Raw genomic sequence first — 19,661 nt, forward strand, 5'->3', positions numbered from 1 at the left:
TCCTCTATTTTATTCCTGTGCAGCTTTGGCAATGAGAGGGAAGACAACTCCAGGATCCTCAGTGGCAAAGCTTTACAAGCCACCCTTGGCTCCTTGAAAAAATGCTCAGCACCAAATAGTAAGCTCCACACATTTATCTCCGCTTTTTTCTCTCTCCTAGTTTTTTTATGTATATTTAATATACTAGTTTACTTTTTCATGCTCTTTGGCCATCATTCATTTTTTTCCCCTTTTATTATCTCCTAATCAGAAATGTCTAGCACACAAGGAGAAGACAGATGCCTGCTTCCAATATACCAACACTTGAGCAAAAAAATCCTTCTGAGATCCTAGGTCTCTAAACAGGTTTCAGCCTCTGGGAAGTGATTTCTTTGACTGGAAAGCTCCCATGGCATGTCACTTATAATGGTGCCTTTCCCTGCTCTCTGCAAACCAGTTGCCTACAAATCATTTTGCTCACCTGTGCCACATAGTTATAAAGAATTTTCACAGGCAGGGATTGTAAGACATGGTTTCCTGGCACTTACTCGGCTATTAGGCATAATGAAATCCAAACTGTTTATTAGCTCATCCACTATCTCGGCCATCCAGAAATCTAGCTCAAATTCCAGATGTCCAATTTGCAAACCCAACTTTCCCAACTGTTGGATGAATGCATGTTTCCCTGTCACTGTCTCCATTTGAGACCAATTAGTTGGTTCACTTTTGGACAGTCTGTCCCTTACTGTTTTTAGTATGTCTGTTCTATTAATGGTTATCCTTGAGGCAGTGTCCACTTTTTCCACGCATTTCCCAGATACTGGCAGTGGGTTCATAGCCATTCTCCTTCTGTTGTTCTACTGTGAGGATCTAAACAAAAACCTCAGGCCTCATTTGTGTATCTCTGGCCTTTGCTGACATGATGTAGTATCCTTGCAATGGTCAGACTGAGGAAAGGGGTTTTTTACTAGGCTCTTGTGGTGTTTTGTTCTGGCCCAGCCTCCTATTATAAAAAGTTGACATTTTATAGTGAACGTTCTCACTGTACCAGCACTTAACTGAACTAGTTTCTTCAGGTTTTTTGCATTATAGCCAACTTCACTTGTTTTACAAACCAAATCTATCACTTTTTAATTGTTCAAAAATGCCACAGACCAGACTAGAGTCACCTTTTCCATTTGACATATCTGTGCTTATGGGGCTCGTGGCAATTAATGTCCATCTTTCTTGCTAGCAGCTGCTTCCTTTCCCGGTTGGCTGTTGCAGAGAAAAACTCAAATTGTGGGGCATATTCCCCAGGCCCTTGGGGTGTCTGATTTCTTTTTGCTGATCTGGACCTGAAAGTCCAAGTCCAGCTAAATGTGTATAAATTGTTCCACTGCCCATTTATGCTGGGAGCCCTTGTTTGCACCAGATTATGCCAAGAACAGGTCTCGCCTGGTCCACAGCCAGGCCAGAGGATTCAGCTTTCCCCTTGCTGCTCATTCTCTGATCTGGCTCTTTCTGCCTGATGGCTGCCTGCAAGCCACATCTCAACAGCTCCTGCAAACTTGGAGTGCTCGGCTGTCTGTCGTGACCTGCTCCATAGCACGGACGGAGCTGGCGTACTCGGGCTGGCTGTTGGAAACCTCTCCTATTCCTCTTCCTAGCCACTCACTTGGGTGAGACGCTAAGCAGAGCCAAGAAGCCTGACGGGGAGCTTTCCCTCAAAGAAATGGAGTTTTGCATTATTTGAACTGGACAATCTCTCCTCTCCCTGATTGGCCTCCAAGGGTTACAAATGGGGTAGAAAATAGTTTTACTGAGGTCATTTGGCTAACCTAGTTGGTGCAGCCAGGTGGCCGAGTGAGGTCTGCTTTGACCTGTGCCCCTTTCATTGCTTTCTCTACAGAGTTTCTGAAATCTGTTGTTCCTTGCTGCTGCTCAAGTCTATTAGCAGGTTTGGGGCTGTCAAAACATCTTTGAGTCTCCCTGGCTCCATGGAAATCCCCCTCGTTCTGAGCAGACGGGTCTCTGCTCCCAGCTACAGGTCTTCCAGGCTAGCTAGACATTTTGTAGCTGTTGCTCCAAAAGCAATTTCTTCTCCACCTACAAGTCATCTCTGCACCAGAGACTTCTGGATGCTTTTCCCTTCTTCATCTGATGTTTTCTCCTTTATCGATGCATCATGCTGCTGGCTATTGGTTGAGGGAGACCTTTTTGCTGGGTGGTCTTGAATGAGATCAGATGTGCCGAGGGGATCCCAGCCCTTTTCCATTACCACACCAGTAACACGAGGTAACAGCGACAGCCAAATGGCTGACACAGGACAGCCCTGTCCCTCCTCCAGTTTGGCACCATGGCGTCCAGAGAAGCTGAGGATGAAAGGACAGAGGAGCTCCGGGGAGAGAAGGGGATGAGCAGGAGGAGGGATGGAGGAAGAGCGAGGACTTTGGCTACCTGCAGGCTCAGCAGTGTGCAGCTGCGGATCAGATATACCCTGTCAGCTCCATGATTCCCACTTGGCTGTCACGTCTGCTTCCATCATGGTTTATTTTGGTGGTATCTCCATCACTCTGTCTCTCCCGAGCACTTCCAGGACCCTTGTGCTCCTGAGGTGTACCGTATTGCTTTGCCCTTGCCAAAATTCAGAGTGCTGTGGGCTGTGCTGGTTAGGAGAGGCAGGTGATAATAGAGACAGGCTTCTTTACTGTGGTCTCCTGTTTACAAGGAATGTACAACGTGCCATATCCCCTGGATGCAAGAGGAATTAGGAGCTGATTTTTCTTGTCACAATTGTCTTTTATCAGCTTCTGATCAGCTAAAATTCCCCCATCCTACCCCCGCTCTCTTTATCTGTTCTCGGAACCATAATCCTCGTGTTTGTTTAGGACGTGTCCTTGGCTTCTCTGATCTGCTCTGGCTTCTTTTCATAAACACACAAAAACAATAACCAGCGAGACATGAGACACCTGTAAGTAGAGGTAATTATTTTATTTATGCAGGAATGCATGTCTTTGGATAGAGTCTGCTTCAGTTTTCTGGATCCACAAAGCATCTTGAAGGATTTTGTTTCTCGTATTTATCCCAAAGAGATGGTGGCTGTTACACTGCCCCTTGACTCCTCTGAGGACAATCTCAGTGCTTGCCTGGCACTGCAACTGGCATCTCACTTCAAAGAAAAGGCAAGGTTGTGTTTACGTAGGTTTTTATCAGCCCTTCAACCTCAGTGTCACTAATGTGCTTTGGCACAAACTAAAAGGGCACAAGATAACTCATCGGGGATCTTTGTGGTGGCGGTGGCTTTAGGCCTGTCCCGTTAGATTGACGTCTGCAGACACAGACTGCTGCGCTGTCTGACAGCTATGCTGGGACCACTAACAGCAGGTCAGAGCAATGAGTAGGGCTAGGGGAAGGAGCATCCGTCTCTGCCCATCTGAGAGGTTCTGGAGGCAGATTGGCACACTGCAGTCAGAAAGGCGACCCTGTGGCTTCTTGAGCCTGTTGTGGACAGCAAGTGGGGTCTTCAACCTCAAGCACAGCCCATCAAGGTACTTCTGCCAATGCTAAATGCAATCATTAGGAAAAAAATACTCACTGGGGACCTGTTCAAGTGTGATGCAAAGCCGCACGGGTGGGGAAGAGAGGTAGAGAACGAAAGAGTGGCTGGACCAAAGCTCTGACTCCGTAATTCAAATGGAATGAGCTCAAATCCTTTGAAGTTTATCCATTTGAAAACATTTCTGCTAACTTTTTTTTCCTCCCATCAATTTGCTTATAGATTAATTTTTATAAGCTTTCCATGGGGGAAAAATTGATAATGTGACCCAAAATATTTCTCTTCCAAAAAATGGCCAAGTTACAGTGGAAAAAAACAGTTCAGCCACATAAAGATGTGATAGCTATAAAAGCAATGTGAGGGACTTGCACAGCTCTCCACCTGCAGCTGCTAATTAAGAAGTGGAGGCTGAAGCCTGATCTTTCCCCTTCCTCGGAAAGGGCAGCTTCCTGTCCGCCGGCACGGCAAGCTTTGGGGCCTGCCTCCAGGATTACCACTGCCTGCAGCAGGCAGGAGAGTGGTAGTTAAAAGCCCTTCCCAACAACGATTGCTCTTTCATGGAGGCAGTAAATAATTGCAGAATTAGGCCCTAATTCTGTCTTTCCTGCAGGGTTGTAGCTCGGTGGGAGATCAAAGCCGCAGCAGTCTTAGGAAGGGGTTAGGTATTTTTATGGCCAAATAAACTGGTTCAGTGCCTGCACCGGTGCTGTTGCCTTAGGTCCTGCTACCTCCGTGTGGAGGGATCAAGATGGAACAACTCATCCTAAAGTCACACAGTGAGTCTCCAGGGCCCCCCAGCATTCAGTTCCTCCATCACATCTGCACCATCTGGGGCATCTGTAGGCCTACCATGTACCTCAAGACCTTCAGCATCTACAGGCACTGCTGATGCTCACCTCTCACTTTTTCTCTCTACCCCTCACCACCCCTCTGAGCCCTGCCTGCCCCACTGCATCCATACCCAGGGGCTTCCCAGGGTCAGGCAAGGCAGAAAGGATGCTGAAATCTCTGCTGAGAGCTAGGCAACCACCCAGTGGTGGGGAGGCAGCCATACAGCTTGTCTCATTGCCCTGGGTATGTGCCAAGCGAAGCCACATCAAGTGGACCTGGAGCTTGACTGCCGGGGGCAAGGCACAGACCTCTTCTGGGATTTGTGTCTGGGAGCTCATTTCTGTCATGCAGGATGCACCGTCTGTATTTGTTTATAGACCATGGTAGCGGTCACCTTCTAATGATGCACAGAGAACCAAGCACTGGATTTATGGACTGCAAGCACAGAAAAGAGAAGCTCTGTGGCCCTTTAACTTTCCATTTACTGTACCTCCATAGGAACATCCTGGTACCTCATATTTGTTCCCCCAATGCCTTTAAGATCCAGGCCAGAGCAGGTCTGTACATCTTTCCCTTTACTTTGTCTATGTAATGCACCTGGGCAGAGCAGCCAGTGTATGGCTGGGATGACAGCGGTCCTGGAAACAGAAAGCCTGCTGGCTCTGCACCTTTGTCACACGTCTCTAAGAGCAGGTTTCACTTGGTGACGGACACCTACACAGGGGTTCCTGGAAGTAGGTGTCCACAGGTGTCAGAGGTAGAGGGGAGGTGTAGACAGCTCATCAGGAGGCGTTTGTGCTAGTGGGTGCAGTCTCTCTCTGCATGCTCCACTGGCAGTTTGGATGAGATATCCTTCATGTAAGTGGGAATTTGAGTGCCTGCCTCTCATGAAAATTTGCATTTAGACTCCCAGATTTGGTGTCTCAAACTGAATCACAATTGTGGGGACCTGCTCTCAGGAGGGGATACTCATCTAGCTCTGGGCTGGCTCATGACCCTGGAAAACAGCCCCAGGGTGCTGTGGAAGCCAGGCTGCCCCCTGCAGTCTGCACCAATCCTATCTTTGTAGCTCAGGTTTGGGACATCTGCAGTCCCAGCTCCTTCTGGGCATATTCCTAGGAAAAACCCCAAAAGGAATGTGCTTAGATGGTACTCAAAGCACCCAGAAAATGCCCTGTAATACTATCTGTGGCATCCCAGGGGTACCTTTGTGTGTTCCTGTCTGTAAACAAGATGGGAAGCCATCAGATCTGGGCTTTACCAGTCTGTGCAGGCTGCTGTACGTGACAGACCCGTGCAGCTAAGGCCGAAGTCTGAGTCCTTTTCCTGCCTGAATCAGGCCACTCATTTGAACCTAGCCTTCTACCTCCCAGCTATAGTCTGCAACAATTAAACCCTGATGTGCACCACTATCTCTGTCCTCATCCCAGTGTCATCCAGTTACCTGCAGACAGATCCTACTAAGTGGTAGGCAAAGATTTTAGTGTGAACCTGAGTGACGTCCCATGGAGCCTGGTGAAAGCTTCCTCCATCATCTTTTGGAGCTGGGTAGAACCTCGACTTGATAACTTGCCCCCAGACGTGGAAAGAGAAGATATTTCTTGAAAGTTCAAAATCTACTGCCACAGCTGTGGATGAAACTTGTTGTCCTTGCTGGTCACTGTGGTCCCAGCACACAGCACGACTGCAGGTTTGCTCTTCACGTGTCTGCACGAGCTCTCCCAGTGCCTTCTGGTGCCTTGCACAAAGGCAGGCATGACCTCTGCTTGAAGGAATTCCACCAGGCAGTGAGATGTCTAGCTGTTAGAAAATCACCTGCAATTATTCACACCCTCAAAATTGCAGGAGCAAAATGAGACCCTGCTTTTCAAAATCAGGTCCATTATGTGTCTGCAAAGTATATAATCTCCACATAATTCATCAACACCATTAATCTAAACTCCTATGTACTGAGCTCAATAGCGCATGTGTTTTCCATGTGTGTGTAATATCAAACAAACGTGTATTTAACTTGTCAGAATATAATCAACTTCCATTAATTACTTCAGTATGAAGTCTCCAGTACCAATGGTTCTTCATATAATCACTCAAAAAGCTTTTATTGGGGAGCTAAACAGCTCAATAACATTAATTAATTGTGTTTCTTGGACAACGGAGATTGTATAAGTGGAAAGGTGGTTTTGGTACATTTCCCACTACATTGATTTTCACATTTCTGGAACGCATTTCCCCATAATAGTCATTAGTGCACAGAGAAAAGAGTTGGAAAGGTGCGGTAGAAGCACGGCATTCCTGAAATATGATTTGAGATTTGTACTGGATCTGCACTGTTTGCCAGAAATTCAAACTCTGGCAAATAACTTAGCCTTTCTAGGCTGTTTGCCCAATAGGCTGAGTGAAAAAAACAGCAAACCTAAAAATCTGCCAATATTTATGTACCAGTGTGTGATTCAATTGTTTTATTGCAGAGTGAAAGTGACATAAGAGAGAGAGGGAGAGGAGGATGGAAACTCTGCGAGACCAGAGGAAAAATATGAAACATTTGAATGTTAGTGTTAAAGAATTTTAAGACCTTTAATTAAACCACCCCAAAACTCACAAGCTCCACAAAACTGAAAAAGAAAGAGAGAGAAAAAAAAAAAGCAATTGCTCTCCTGGGGCTTTCAGGGCTTTACTTCTACACATATTTTTCTAATTCCACATAGAGGAACAAAGAATGTGCTTTTCCCACCTGAGAAGTGTTGTTTGGTGATTCATGAAGCTTTCTCCCTTGTCTGAAGCGGAGATTTCTCAGTTACGTACCCCAGGGCTGCTCTGTTCCAGAGCGGAAGAGGTGGTGGGGAGGGTGTGAGGCCCATGGAGCATTTTGGATCACCAGGATATTACTTAGTGTCTTGTGTGTGTGTATTTATGTATTGGGAGTAAAATGAATTGTTGCACCCAATGGCATGCAAAAGTAACTAGAAAGCCTTTTTTGGCTGGATCATGAATGCTGGTTGTGGATTTGGATCTGTGTTTCAAGGCTCCATTTGGTGCTGGTTTTTATGTCTTCAGGCCCTCCATGGAGCTCCAGTGTTATCTCAAAAGAACCATCTTTTTGTCCACACAAATACTCAGCAGCACTCAAAATACAAACTTTATCCACGTGTTCATAGCTTTCTTCCTTTGAAGCCATTCCCTCCCCACCCCATCATCATAAAATACAGCCTCTACTCAATGGAAAAATACAACACAGTCAGTACTTTGGTAAATCAAGATCTACCTGTGCTTAAATCCTGAGGGAATGGCTTATTCTTGTTTAGTAGTAAACATTGTCACAAAGAAGTCTTAACGTGATGTTGTGTCCTATAGAACCAGGCTCTGTAAAAGTTAACCTACCCCTGAAAAGCCTTCATCTGCAAAGTGGCAAGGACAGATTGGGAAGCGTGAGGAGTGAGGGAGAAAAAGTTGCAAGTAAATGTACCGTGATGGCTTAGGGCTTCACATTTTCCCATGATCTATAAGGCAGAGATGATTCAGACCTGTAGTTAACTGAGGAATGAAGCCACCATGTTAATTCAGTAGCTCTAAGAAATCAGCTAAATAATTATTAATAACGATTGACAGGAACTGGAACATCCAGTGTTGCTTTTGCTGACAATTTGAAAAACAGGTGGTCCAGCAGTTCTAAGAAATAATAGAGAAAAAACTTGTCATTACAAACTCCCAGGCTGTAATTTCTTCAAAGACTGGTTATAGATTCTTGGTGGTTCTGTCCCTCATTCTGACTCTGACAGTCCTCTCAAAAGCCATTTGATAAAATGGTGCCAAGAGACAAACACCAGTATCAGTATAATGAGTTGTTCCTGTGAGGACCTCATGAGACATTTCTGCCATTTCTATACATAAGTACGTTTTCACAAGTCAGTTTTTGCAACTCTTGTTAGAGGAGCAGAATCTTAATCTAAGAAAATGGATGTTGGCCTAAAGAATTATAGACCTACACTCACTGATAGATTCACTGAAATATTAGCAATCATAATCAGAGTCTCTTTAATCTCTGGCACAAGGCAGAGATGGAGCAAGGTATCCACATTCTGTCGCTAACAGATTGTGTGTGGTGTTGTTCAGATCTTTCAAGTCTAGGACATCTGACTCCTAGTGAGCAGGAGTTCAGTTTAATAATCAACGTTCTTTAGCAATATCAGTTTTATTCCTTTTTCCTACCTTGAGAGCCAAGGCCTATTTCTATCATGCTACACTTGGATCCATTTCACGTTTCATCGTCCTCCTGAATGTTTCTGACCACTTATGAGAGTCCTTTGCATCAAGAATAGCTCAGCCTTCGGCACAGACTAATAGTCAGATTGTCAGTCTTTGCAGCGAACACCTTGTGAATCATGTAGTTGGCAAAGAAAGGGGATTGTATTTGCTCTAGTCACTGGATCTGATACAATGGTAATAAAATTCTTGTCTCTTTTGTATCAAAAGTGATTGTGTATCTCTTTGGATAATGGAATTGCCTGTGCTTGGAAAAAAAAAGTCTTATCATAATGAATATATGCAAGACTCTTAGACTCTGATTTTACTTCCCTCTTTCTATTTCTGGCTCAATCTCCATCTTTGTACACAGTTTGACTTTGCCTCCTACTCCCGCCTCCCCATTTCCCTATCCACTCATTTCTTTCTGCAGTAAGCTGCTCATACCTAGGAACATATTCAAAGTGTCCCTTTGAGTTAATATACCAAGTCTTTTCATACCCAACAGAATCTTACTTCTGAATGATCCATCTTGTCACATGAGGAACATTCCTGATGTTTTTTAAATATCCTGTCAGCCAGCGTGCTTTCGTGCAGTGGCTCTGGGGATTCTCCCACAGCAGTTTCCTTGGCTTTGTGGTGTGCAGTTCGATTGCCGACTTGGACTACAGGCATTTGTTTTCTTGTTAGTTAGCGGCATTGACCGCAAACCAGCCTGTCAAAAAGGGTGTCGGTTACCATGTTCAGCAACCCCTTTTGAAGCTCGAGGCAAACTGTGAAATAATTTCTTCCCCTGTTGGCGTCTTTTGTGAAACTAGAATTTCTCAGCAATCACCAGAGGCTCTGGAGCAAGTGTTATTTGAAGCAGCTTATAGGATCTATTCCTGTGTTTTTCTTTGTGGTCTGCCTGCCTGTGTTAGACTCCAGAACACAGTGAAAACGTTCAGTCTCCCATGACACTGAATAGGGAGAATATAGGCTAATACTGCAACACAGCCTTCAGAAAGCTCAGTGCAAGAACTCCAGATTCTGCTCAAAACAAACATACCTTCTGGAGGGTTTCTGCCCAAGTATTTTCTATGGAGGCCAAAAACACTTACAGAGCTCAGAGATCCTTCAGGAGTCATTCCATTGCACCTAACTGGAAATTTCCTAGCTTTCTTCTGGCAATTTTAACTTTCATGTTAAATGCACGTCCCTCTCTGTCAGCTTCCATGTTTTTCAAGTCTGTTGTCTTCCATCTGGGAGCCACCTTTGTCCTTTATGTTAGGCTCTGAAAGGCTGGGAAAGTTAAACAGCCTCCGATGGATGGCTGCCCGGTCTCCTCTGCTGGCTGGCTGGTGGGATCAGAACTCGCTGTCCTTCCCCTCCACTTTTACGCCTGGAATGTAAACATACCTCCTAAAAACAGAGGAATAAACCAGCTGCTATTCACTCTTTTAACCATCTATTGAGCAACAGACTTCCATGCCATGTTTATAAGGCAGACTGCTGAAATGGAAAATAAGGGTGGGGAGACGACCTCAAGAGGCCAACCTGCCCCAAAGTAGGATCAATTACACCTATTTAACTCCTGATTAATATGTCTCTAACTTGTTCTTAAAAAAATCTTCAGTGATGGAAAGTCTACCACCCACGCAGGCAATGTATTCCAGTGCTTCTCCATCTAATCCCTCTTCTTCTGTTGGCATGTCCTACCCAGTAACTTACCTACTGTCTCCTTTGCTGCAATTAAAGCCCATTATCACTCAGCTGTAATGTAGTTCAAAGAACAGATTATCCCCTTCATATTTCTGCTGGCCACATACATTTGAAGATTGTTATCTCCCCTATACTTAATAACCCAAGATCAACCAGTTTTCCCTCCCAGATCATGTTTATTCTTCATCTCATGAGTGTGGGCCCCTCCAGTTGGTTCATATCTCCTTTAAGTGCAATGCTGAACACTCATGGTTCAGTTCAACCTCAAAAGAACTCAGCAGAACAGAGGAATTAACTTACATGTCTAATACATCTAAACAGTGCAACCCAGTGTGACCTTTTTTTTTTTTTTTTTTTTTGTGTAACAACAGGTTGGTTTTGCATCATGTTCAATTTGTGATCAGCTGTAATTTCTCCTGAAAAACACTGCTCTGTGCAGTTCATCAATATTTTCCATTGGCCCTTCCAATACTGTTGATTAATTCTGTTATTTTTCAGGCTACACCTTCATTATGTCATGATGATTTTGATAACCCTGACCTCTGATGTACTTGCAAGAAACACCAAGCTGAGAACAAAAATGTAACAATATTCTGCAATGCAACAGCTCTACTTGATCAGCTCTACTTAACCACCATGACAAAAAGCAGTGGCAGACGGCGCATGCCCTGGCAGCAGCAGCAGCTAGCAGTCCTAGCAGGGCTATATGCCCCCTATGAACTGGTTTTATAAAACTAATAGCATATATCCTGCTGTATTGGGTTTACATGGCAAAGTTTTGCTAGTGGAGGGCTGCAGGGGTGGCCTCAGTGAGCAGAGTCTAGCGGCTGCCCCATGTTAGATCAGTGCCTGCTACAGGAGGCTCCAAAAGGGGCCTGCTGCTGGCCAGCGTGAGCCATGGGCGAGGAGTGAGGACCAGCCCTGCAGCCCCCAAGGTGAGTGCAGCAGGAGGGCAGGAGGTGCTCCAGGCAGGCAGCAGCAGTTCCCCTGCGGCCTGTGGAGAGGCCCCTGGTGGAGCAGGCTGTCCCCCTGCAGCCCATGGGTCCCACATGGAGCAGATCTCCACGCTGCAGCCCGTGGAGGAGCCCCCGGTGGAGCAGGTGGATGTGGCCTGGAGGAGGCTGCGGCCCATGGAGAGCCCCCGCAGGAGCAGGCCCCGGGCCGGAGCTGCAGCCCGTGGAGAGGAGCCCCCGCAGGAGCAGGGGGTCTGGGGGGAGCTGCCGCCCGTGGGGGACCCGTGCTGGAGCAGTTTGCTCCTGGGGGATGGACCCCGTGGTACGGAGCCGTGTGGGAGCAGTTCTTGAAGAGCTGCTGCCTGTGGGCAGCCCCCGCAGGCTCAGTTCGGGAAGGATGGCATCCCGTGGGAGGGACCCCATGGGGAGCAGGGACTGTGAAGGAGCAGCAGAAGTGAAGTGTCAGGGACTGACCGCAGCCCCCATTCCCTGTTCCCCTGTACCACTCAGTGGGAAGAGGGAGAAGTGGATGGATGGAGAGAAGGGTCTTTTAGTTTGTTTTTAGTTTCTCACTGTTCTCATCTGTTATTAATAGGCAAAAATATATATATTAATCTCCCTACTTTGAGTCTGTTTTGCCCGTGATGATACTTGGTGAGTGATCTCCCTGTCCTTATCTCAACCCTTGAGACAATGCCAATTTTTCATTGCATTTTCTTCCTCTTTTCCTTCAAAGCAAGCAAGCAAGAGAGCTGTGCGGTGGAGTTTAGATGCCCATCAGGGGCACCACACCTGCGGCTGAGGAACCTCTGCTTTATTCCACTAGCCAAGCTACCATTGAAAATATAGAACAAAACCAATCAAGGACAGACCTCTGTGGAAGTCCTTGATCTATACTTCATTTTCATTTCATTGATCTATACTTCATTCTATACATTCATTGATCATTCATTGATCATTTATTGATTCATATACTTCATTCTATACATTCATTGATCTATACTTCATTTTCATTTTTGTATACTTCATATTCATCTTGACCGTGAATTCCTAATAACCTCTCTGAGTTTTCAACTTGTTTTATACACTCACAATGGTAATATCAGCTGCATGATATTTCCTCCGCTTATTTATGAAAATATCACGTAAGACAGTGCCAAAAGCCAGCTAGAGTCAGGGTGGTTGTTTGGTCTACTGTGACTCTTCCATCCACATAGTTTGACAAAGGAGGATATTAAAATGGTTTGATGTGATTTGCTTATGAGAAGCCCATGCTGACTGTTATTTTTACCACTTTGCTGTCCTCTAGGTGCTTACGCACCACTTGGCTGGATGTTCCTGCAGTTCCTTGAGACAGCAGCCAACTGTCTGGACTTCCCCAGTTTGTTCCATATGCAGATTGACAGAACATGTTTTGGAGAGGCAGTGGGCACTTTTGTACAGTGCAGCTGCTCTCTAAAATGGGTCTGCCTACATGACCTATAGAATTGAGAGAGGCTGTCGGTAACTGCATTGCAGAGGAGGTGTGAGCAGATCCTGGGTGCAGGTGAGCCTTAAGGATTTTTTTCTGGTGGTTTCCTGGTTGATCTTCAGGGACTGAAGAAGTAGGTGAAACACAGATGAAGGGAACTTGGCTGCATCTTAGAGCACTTTGCCCTCCTGTCTGGGTTGGTGTAGCAGTGCCTCAGGCTAGAGCGATGCTGAATCACCAGCACCCAGGGCCTCGTGGCTCTGCATGTCCCTGAACTACAGCCTCTCTGAAATACGTGACCTACCTGAGCAATGGGAGCCAGCAGAGCAAACTAAAGATATCAAAGCTTCATTGGTTTTGATAAAAGAATTCAGCCCAGGGGCTGTGACATTTAACACTTCACAGACAAAAAAGTAACAAGGCCTCCCCATTCTACATAGGACTGTATTTCTTTTAATTCTCACAGAACAGGTTTAAAAAAATTACACTTGGCATTTGGTTTCCGTGCTACCATTTTGTTGCTGTTGAGGGAATGGAGCAAGAAGTAGCTAAGTATTAGTTTACATAGTAATGTTTCCACATGCCTGTATTTAATTTCCAATTGTAAATCCAGGCTCCACCAAATCCCACTCTCATGCTGGTACATGTCCTTGTGAAAGAGATACAGGGAGTATTTCATCTAATAAATTGGGTATAGAGTTCCCACCTCAGCTGCCCGTTAAGAAATTTAAAAAGTTTGCAACATTTTTGTATTTTTGTTCCTGAAAGGAAATCTGATTGATGCTTCTTAGAAGATGCTTAATAACAACTGCACTACATAAAGAAGTATTTATAGTTGTTTGCAAAGTAAACACTTTTATTGCAAATAGCCTTGTTTGAGATAGCAGTTACAGAAATGTGTTTTTCTAGGATCAAAGATCCTAGATCAAAGGAAAGCTTTTATTAAGAAGGTGAGGGAGGGTGAGTAAATACAACTTATAACTGTATAACACTTCACACTTCAAAGTGACAAAAGCACCACTTTCCAGTTGGAATCCCGTCCGATTCGGCCCTGGGCATCACATGCTAGTGCCAGTCTGGGCAGGCTGCTCTCAAGAAGAACCTTCTGCTGGCCAACTACAGGTGTCCTGTTCATCAGACAACGGCTTCAGAAATGTAGTCAGGGGCATGAGGGACTGGAAAAGGCTGAGATTTTGTTTGCTGTACATCTTGAAATGTGGAGAGTCACTGCTGGTTTTTTTTTTTGTATGTTTTGTTTTGTTTTGTTTCCACATTTTTACATTTCACTGCTAGTGAAATGTTGTGGTGAACCTTAGACAACTTTGAGTTTTGTGGTTACCTTTACAATGTTCAATGCCAGCTGAGAAATGCGGTTATTATTGCTGTTACATTCTCTTTCTTAGAGATGGGGATATCAACTTTAGTCGGACACCTCTGCTTTCTCTTACTTTCTTTATTATTTGCAATCAACAGGCATAAACATGCGTCCATCACTACACCAGATACCTCTTGTTCAAGGATGAGGAGTACTAGTAAATGCTGTCCCTACCTGCTGTCTTCATTTTCTGGTCACAGCAAATTCTCTTAATTAGCCCAAACAGCAGGAAAAGTCTCATGGTTTCCCTAAAGTAGTATTTTTCTGAAGGCAGCAAGACACAGACACAAGCGTGTCCTTCAGCAAAAGCAGCATTGTGCTTGCTGAAATGATTCAGCACCAAAACTAGTATTCTCAAAACAGTACCTAAAAGTAGACTCTGATATCCACAGATCGCCATGTAAAACTGCTCATATTTTCTGAACACTGAGCATTAAAAGCCCTTCCATGCCACTCTGGGGGGCTTTATTTTTCTATCCCGTGGAAATTTTTGAGATGTCAAAACTTTCTTGTTTTAAACTGTGTTGGAAAGTGTAAACGTATAAACAAATAAATATGAAGAACCAAAAAAACACTCTTAAAAACTCAGTAAACATAATATGGTAACCTCAATATTTTGATAGGTTTCAGTGATTTCTATTTGTCTTTGATTTCAACCTTTCTTACTATAATTATGTTACATTTCAAGAAAAAAACAAACAGAAAACTAGATTTTTTTCTTAAAAAAAAGAAAGAAAGAAAGAAATTTGGGGCTTTGATCATCGCCAAGCTTTCTTAAAAGAAATTCAAAGAAATTAAATGAAGTAGTTCTGTTCCACAATAAATAAATAAATAAATAAATTAATTAATTAATTTTGATGACCTGGCATCTAATTTGCAAAGCTGAAAATGATGCTGACCACTTTTGATGGCTACACTAGCTGCTGTTGAGTATTTGAAATTTTTATTGGACACATATTTTGTGGCCATTTCACAAGATCCACAAAGCTAGATTCCTATTTTAACTGCTGCCCGAAGCATTTAGCTGTCCAGATCAGTGATATACCCCTCTCCATGCCTTCCTCTGAATAGAAGGCTAGCTCCATTTATCTCTGCATGTGAACTTATCAAACATGAATGGAAAAAGTACTGTTGAAGGGGAACCCATCTGTGCAGTGTAGTGGGGGCAGTGAAGGCCCCAGCATGGTGTATATGGCTCTGCTGTCCTCTCCCACGATGCCAGCACAGAGTGGAGTTGTCTTTTGCCGCATGACTTATGCATTTCTTCTCAATGTAATGAGCTTAGACCATGGGTCTCAGATCTGGCTGACAATTTCTTAAAAGGGTGTGAAAAAGGAACATAAAACTCTTTAGAGTGAAGATTACCATCCTCACACCAGTTGAATGAGATGAGAAATGAGAAAGATGACCATGAAGAAAGAAGTGAGAAAGAACACCATGAGAAAGATGAGACAGCTTTGCTGAACATCGTCAAGTCACAGGGATGCTTCTGAGTGAAACATCTCATTTTACACCCAAACTACGTCCACAAAGTCCTGAATAGCAAAAGGCTTTTTTTTTTTTTTTTTTTTTTTTTTTTCAGCTGGAAACAGACATTTTCCCCTTCATTGGATGAGGTTTTTCAGGTGCGTCAGTGTGCTCCTCAGTTGATGTTGCAGAGAAAGGTAGATAGTGCTGGCCTGAGTGCAGCCGGTTGCTTCATGGTGTAGGACATAATGTCCTGTTTCTCGTTTCTCCTGACTTTAGCTGTGCCTGATTTGGGCATCTGGTCTCAGCTAGTAGCTTATTCGCCTGCTGCAGTCAGTGAAGAGAAGGAAATGCTGCAGAAGGTGTGCCTGCTCTGGGACATGTGTCCGAGGTACAACTTTCAATACTGGTAGCACCAGATACCTACAGTTCCTTAACTGCACCAAACTGAGTGTGCCACGTACAAAACAGCACTGCCCTCTCCTACTTGCAGAGCCTCATAGCAGCAGAGTGAGCAGTGAAGAACATCTTGTAGGTGCAATCCACATCCTACCACCCCCTGGCATTCCACAGTGTTTAGAGCATCCCCAAGGGAAAGTGTCAGCCCCTCCACATGGAACAAACCCTGGATGAGGCTTGCCAGGACTCACACAGGAAGCCTGCAGCAGAACGGGGCGTGTAGTCCTGTAGTCACCAACGTGGTATCTTTCTTACACCCGAGATAATGCATGTTTACCGTAAAGAAAGAAATGTCCCTAATTTGTGGTTATTTACAGCACTGTAAATCAGGCACATGCCACGAAGTACCAATAAAAATTGTTTAAAATCAGCCTTAAATAGCTAAACTCTCAACAGCAGCTCATAAAATGAGACTTGGCAGTTCCTAGGTAGTTATGGTTAAATTGACAGTCCTTTTGGGAGTTAAGATAGCCAAAAGCAGTAGTAGTTAGGAATGAAGTGATAGATGGTAGAGCTTGTTGGTTGAAGAGCCTCTACAGCACACTCCTGAGACTTCATATGTTCACTGACCCTGGGCTAGGAGAAGGGAGATATCAGACTTTGCCACTGAACACCAGTTTGTTGATTCATGCATCCTTCACCTATGTGGGACTAGAAACTGCAAAGCCAGACAGAAGTATGATCTTTGGCATGAAGGATCCCACTGCTGTCTGCATGTAACAGGAGACTTCTCAGACAGGAAGAAAGATAGAAGGAGAACCAAGTCCAAAACAGGCTGAAAGGAAGGTTAAGGAAACCTGAAGAAGGGACCAACACCACAAATGAAAAAAAGCCCATCCATAAAGAAACCAGATCTCAGCTCCTTTTAAAAAGTCAGGTGCGCGAGTTATATTAGCCTCGAGCCAGGTCTAACTTCCGCTGCCAATAACCACTTCCACTGCCAATAACCCAAGCTGACATAACAGCAACATTAAGGAGGTTTGGGATTTTTTTTTTTTTTCTGTTGCATTAGGCATTCATGTCTCTTTTCCACTTTTTTTTTTTTCACAAAGTACTTGTATTTTAGCCAGCCCCCTCCCTTCTTGTTAAACAAGAGGAGTTTCAAGATGGGGGCCCAAACCTAAACACTGCCTCAGCAACTCAGCAATGTGAAAGCCACAGGTTTGAGTCCCAGTTCTGTTACTAACAGACCAAGTACACCCAGATACTGGCAAACCAGCTCGGACAACATGAACTCACATCCAGGCTGGACTCCTTTTGACTCTTGCAGTGTCAAAACAGTACTCTCAGGCAATTCAGCCCTTTGCATCAGGCTTTATTTCACTTTCCTGCCCTAGCTAGCTACTCTAGGTGGGTATTTTCACCAGAGCAGCTTCCAACAGGAAATGCCCTTCTACATACAACAGCTCAGCCATGCAGAGCCGTGGTACTGACCGCTCAAGTGCTAAACCAAAGAACACAGAAATTTGAGGACAGTGCTGTGGACAAGTGCAGGCATAGAGCAAGCAATGGTTCAAAAGCTGTACAGACATACCATACTGTGCTGATTCCAGTCCATGCTCTGCTAAGGACCTTGGTGTAGCAGCGCAGGCTTGATGCCATACTAAGGTAGTTAGCCAGTTTCTGAACTAGAACACATTTCTACCCAGGTAGCTCAGAGCAGGCATGCGAGAATCTGCAATTGACACTGGAAACATGCCTTGGCCCACAGATCTTCAGAAATGGTTGTGTTTGTTAGGTTAGGAGCCTGATTCCCTTCGAGGTTCTTTCTGATTCTCCAAGAGTCTCACAGATTGTTCACAGTAAAACAGGAACAAAACTGGGATCTGCCATGATTGAAACTAGTGCTGTGACCACTGAATTGGTCCCCTCTGGACTTCAGAGCTTTCTGGAGTACTAGGGAGTCTGGTATCCTCAGTCCACGCTGAGTCCAGGCTCCATTTTTCTTCTAGTAGGAGTCCAGGGTTTAAGAAAGCATAGTTGCACTAAGGACTGGATGAAGGGCACCTTGAGATGAAGGGCTTCATAGCAAAATGTTGAGATTTCACAGCAAAAAATGCTAATGTGTGTGAAGAAGTTGGCTGTGCTAGAAGACAGCTGCACCCTTCCCTTTCCTACATAGCAAGTGTGCATCTGGGGCAGTAAAAGCTTTGCTATTGCAGCTGCTGCTCTCTCCTGGCAGTACTGGGATCTTGGCGTTGCCAGAGCTGCCCTGAGGTCCTCAGTGCTCTTTTGAATGTGGAAGTTGTGAATAAGACGTGTGAAGCTCTGGTGAGTTCCAGATGCTCATGATTATCAGTGATCCCACCCATTTTTTAAATCAAGGCCGCTTCCTGGAATAGCATCTCATGCTTGGTGTTGTGTATCTCCTCTGACGGGTAGTTTAGGTGGATAAAATACCAGGGCACATAATGAAAAATTACCTGAGTGAAATGATAATGAAGAAACAGGTTTAAGCCCATATAGCCTTGTCTGTACCTAAGCTAAGTACATACTTCTTTGCACTATACAGTGGTGCTATCAACTTCTCTTTCACATCTTCTCCTTCTAACCCAACAGTGCAGTGATTTCATGCATGTGACATGTGGGCATCCAAGTCCAGGTACTGTCCTTTAGCAAACTCCCAGTTAGAATTTAAATCCAAGACACCAAATTATCAGATGTCCTCCCATTGGCCTGTGTGTTGTCTTGGGACTTGCTCTCAGTACCCCTGGTGGAACTGCTTCAGCACGAGGCTACAAAGTGAGAACTATAGCTTAGAGGTTGTAGCCTTTGTATGATGCTGGAGGAGAAAACTGTTGTACTGATCCCATTGTATATGCTACCTGCTGAGCAACTTGGCAGAATTGGAGCTCCCCTTACTTTCAGTGCTTTATTGAGAATGCTCTGGCCAGGAGTGCTCTGATCTTGCAAATGATGTGACAGAATAGGCAGGAACAGAATGACTCGGTTTCTTCATGTCAGACTTGGACACAAAGTAGATGCCAAGAAGCTCAGCACCATTATGATGTGGGAGTTTCTGTGTCTTCCCAACAGCAAAAGTCAGGCTGTACATATTCCCTCAGGAACTCACATGTCAACTGAATATCGGAATCTCCACTGTCATGTTGGATGGCCACAGAAGTTATGGTGGCATACAAGTATCAGAGGTAAGTAGGACATAAAACCTTAAAGTGCCACTTGCCAACAAAAACCTTATTTATTACCCTTCCCATGTAACTGGAGCAACTTTGTTGAGGCACAAAATTTAGGAGGCTGGTTGCACTGGGCTCTCATTACTGTGAGCAGTGAACTTCTAGATGGGCTGAATTGCACCTCCTTTGTCATTAAGGCCCCACAGCCACAGCGTATCCATGCATGGTACTGTAGACAAAGGTAGCCCACACTCAGAAAATACCCTGAATGACCAAGGCCTTTCTATACTTGTGAACCTTCTCCAATGACTCAGGACAGTGTTTAGCTGTGGTTTCCCTCTGCACTCCTCAGATGTGGAGGATTTATCAGCATCATGCCATGTTGTCATTAGCAGTCATTAGCCTAAACTTGTTGGCCATTTTCATCAGGAACGTACTTCACATAACTGTGCCCGTCAAGATGTACTAAAAGGCTAACACTCCTGTTTTGAATTTGCCTATCACATGCTTATGT

The 19,661-nt window shown here is 44.6% G+C and overlaps 1 long non-coding RNA gene across 1 annotated transcript in view; it reads left to right on the forward strand.

Annotated features, from left to right (window-relative positions):
• The window catches only part of LOC310894011, a 40,937-nt gene extending 21,316 nt beyond the window's left edge, over nt 1-19,621 (forward strand). The window contains exons 2-3 of the long non-coding RNA XR_014579489.1: nt 24-118; nt 10,787-19,621. This is a non-coding gene — a long non-coding RNA (uncharacterized lncRNA). The remainder of the gene's footprint in view (nt 1-23; nt 119-10,786) is intronic.
• Nucleotides 19,622-19,661: the final 40 nt, after the last annotated feature.

This window comes from Anser anser (assembly GCF_964211835.1).
Source record: "Anser anser genome assembly, chromosome: 2".
NCBI lineage: Eukaryota > Metazoa > Chordata > Aves > Anseriformes > Anatidae > Anser > Anser anser.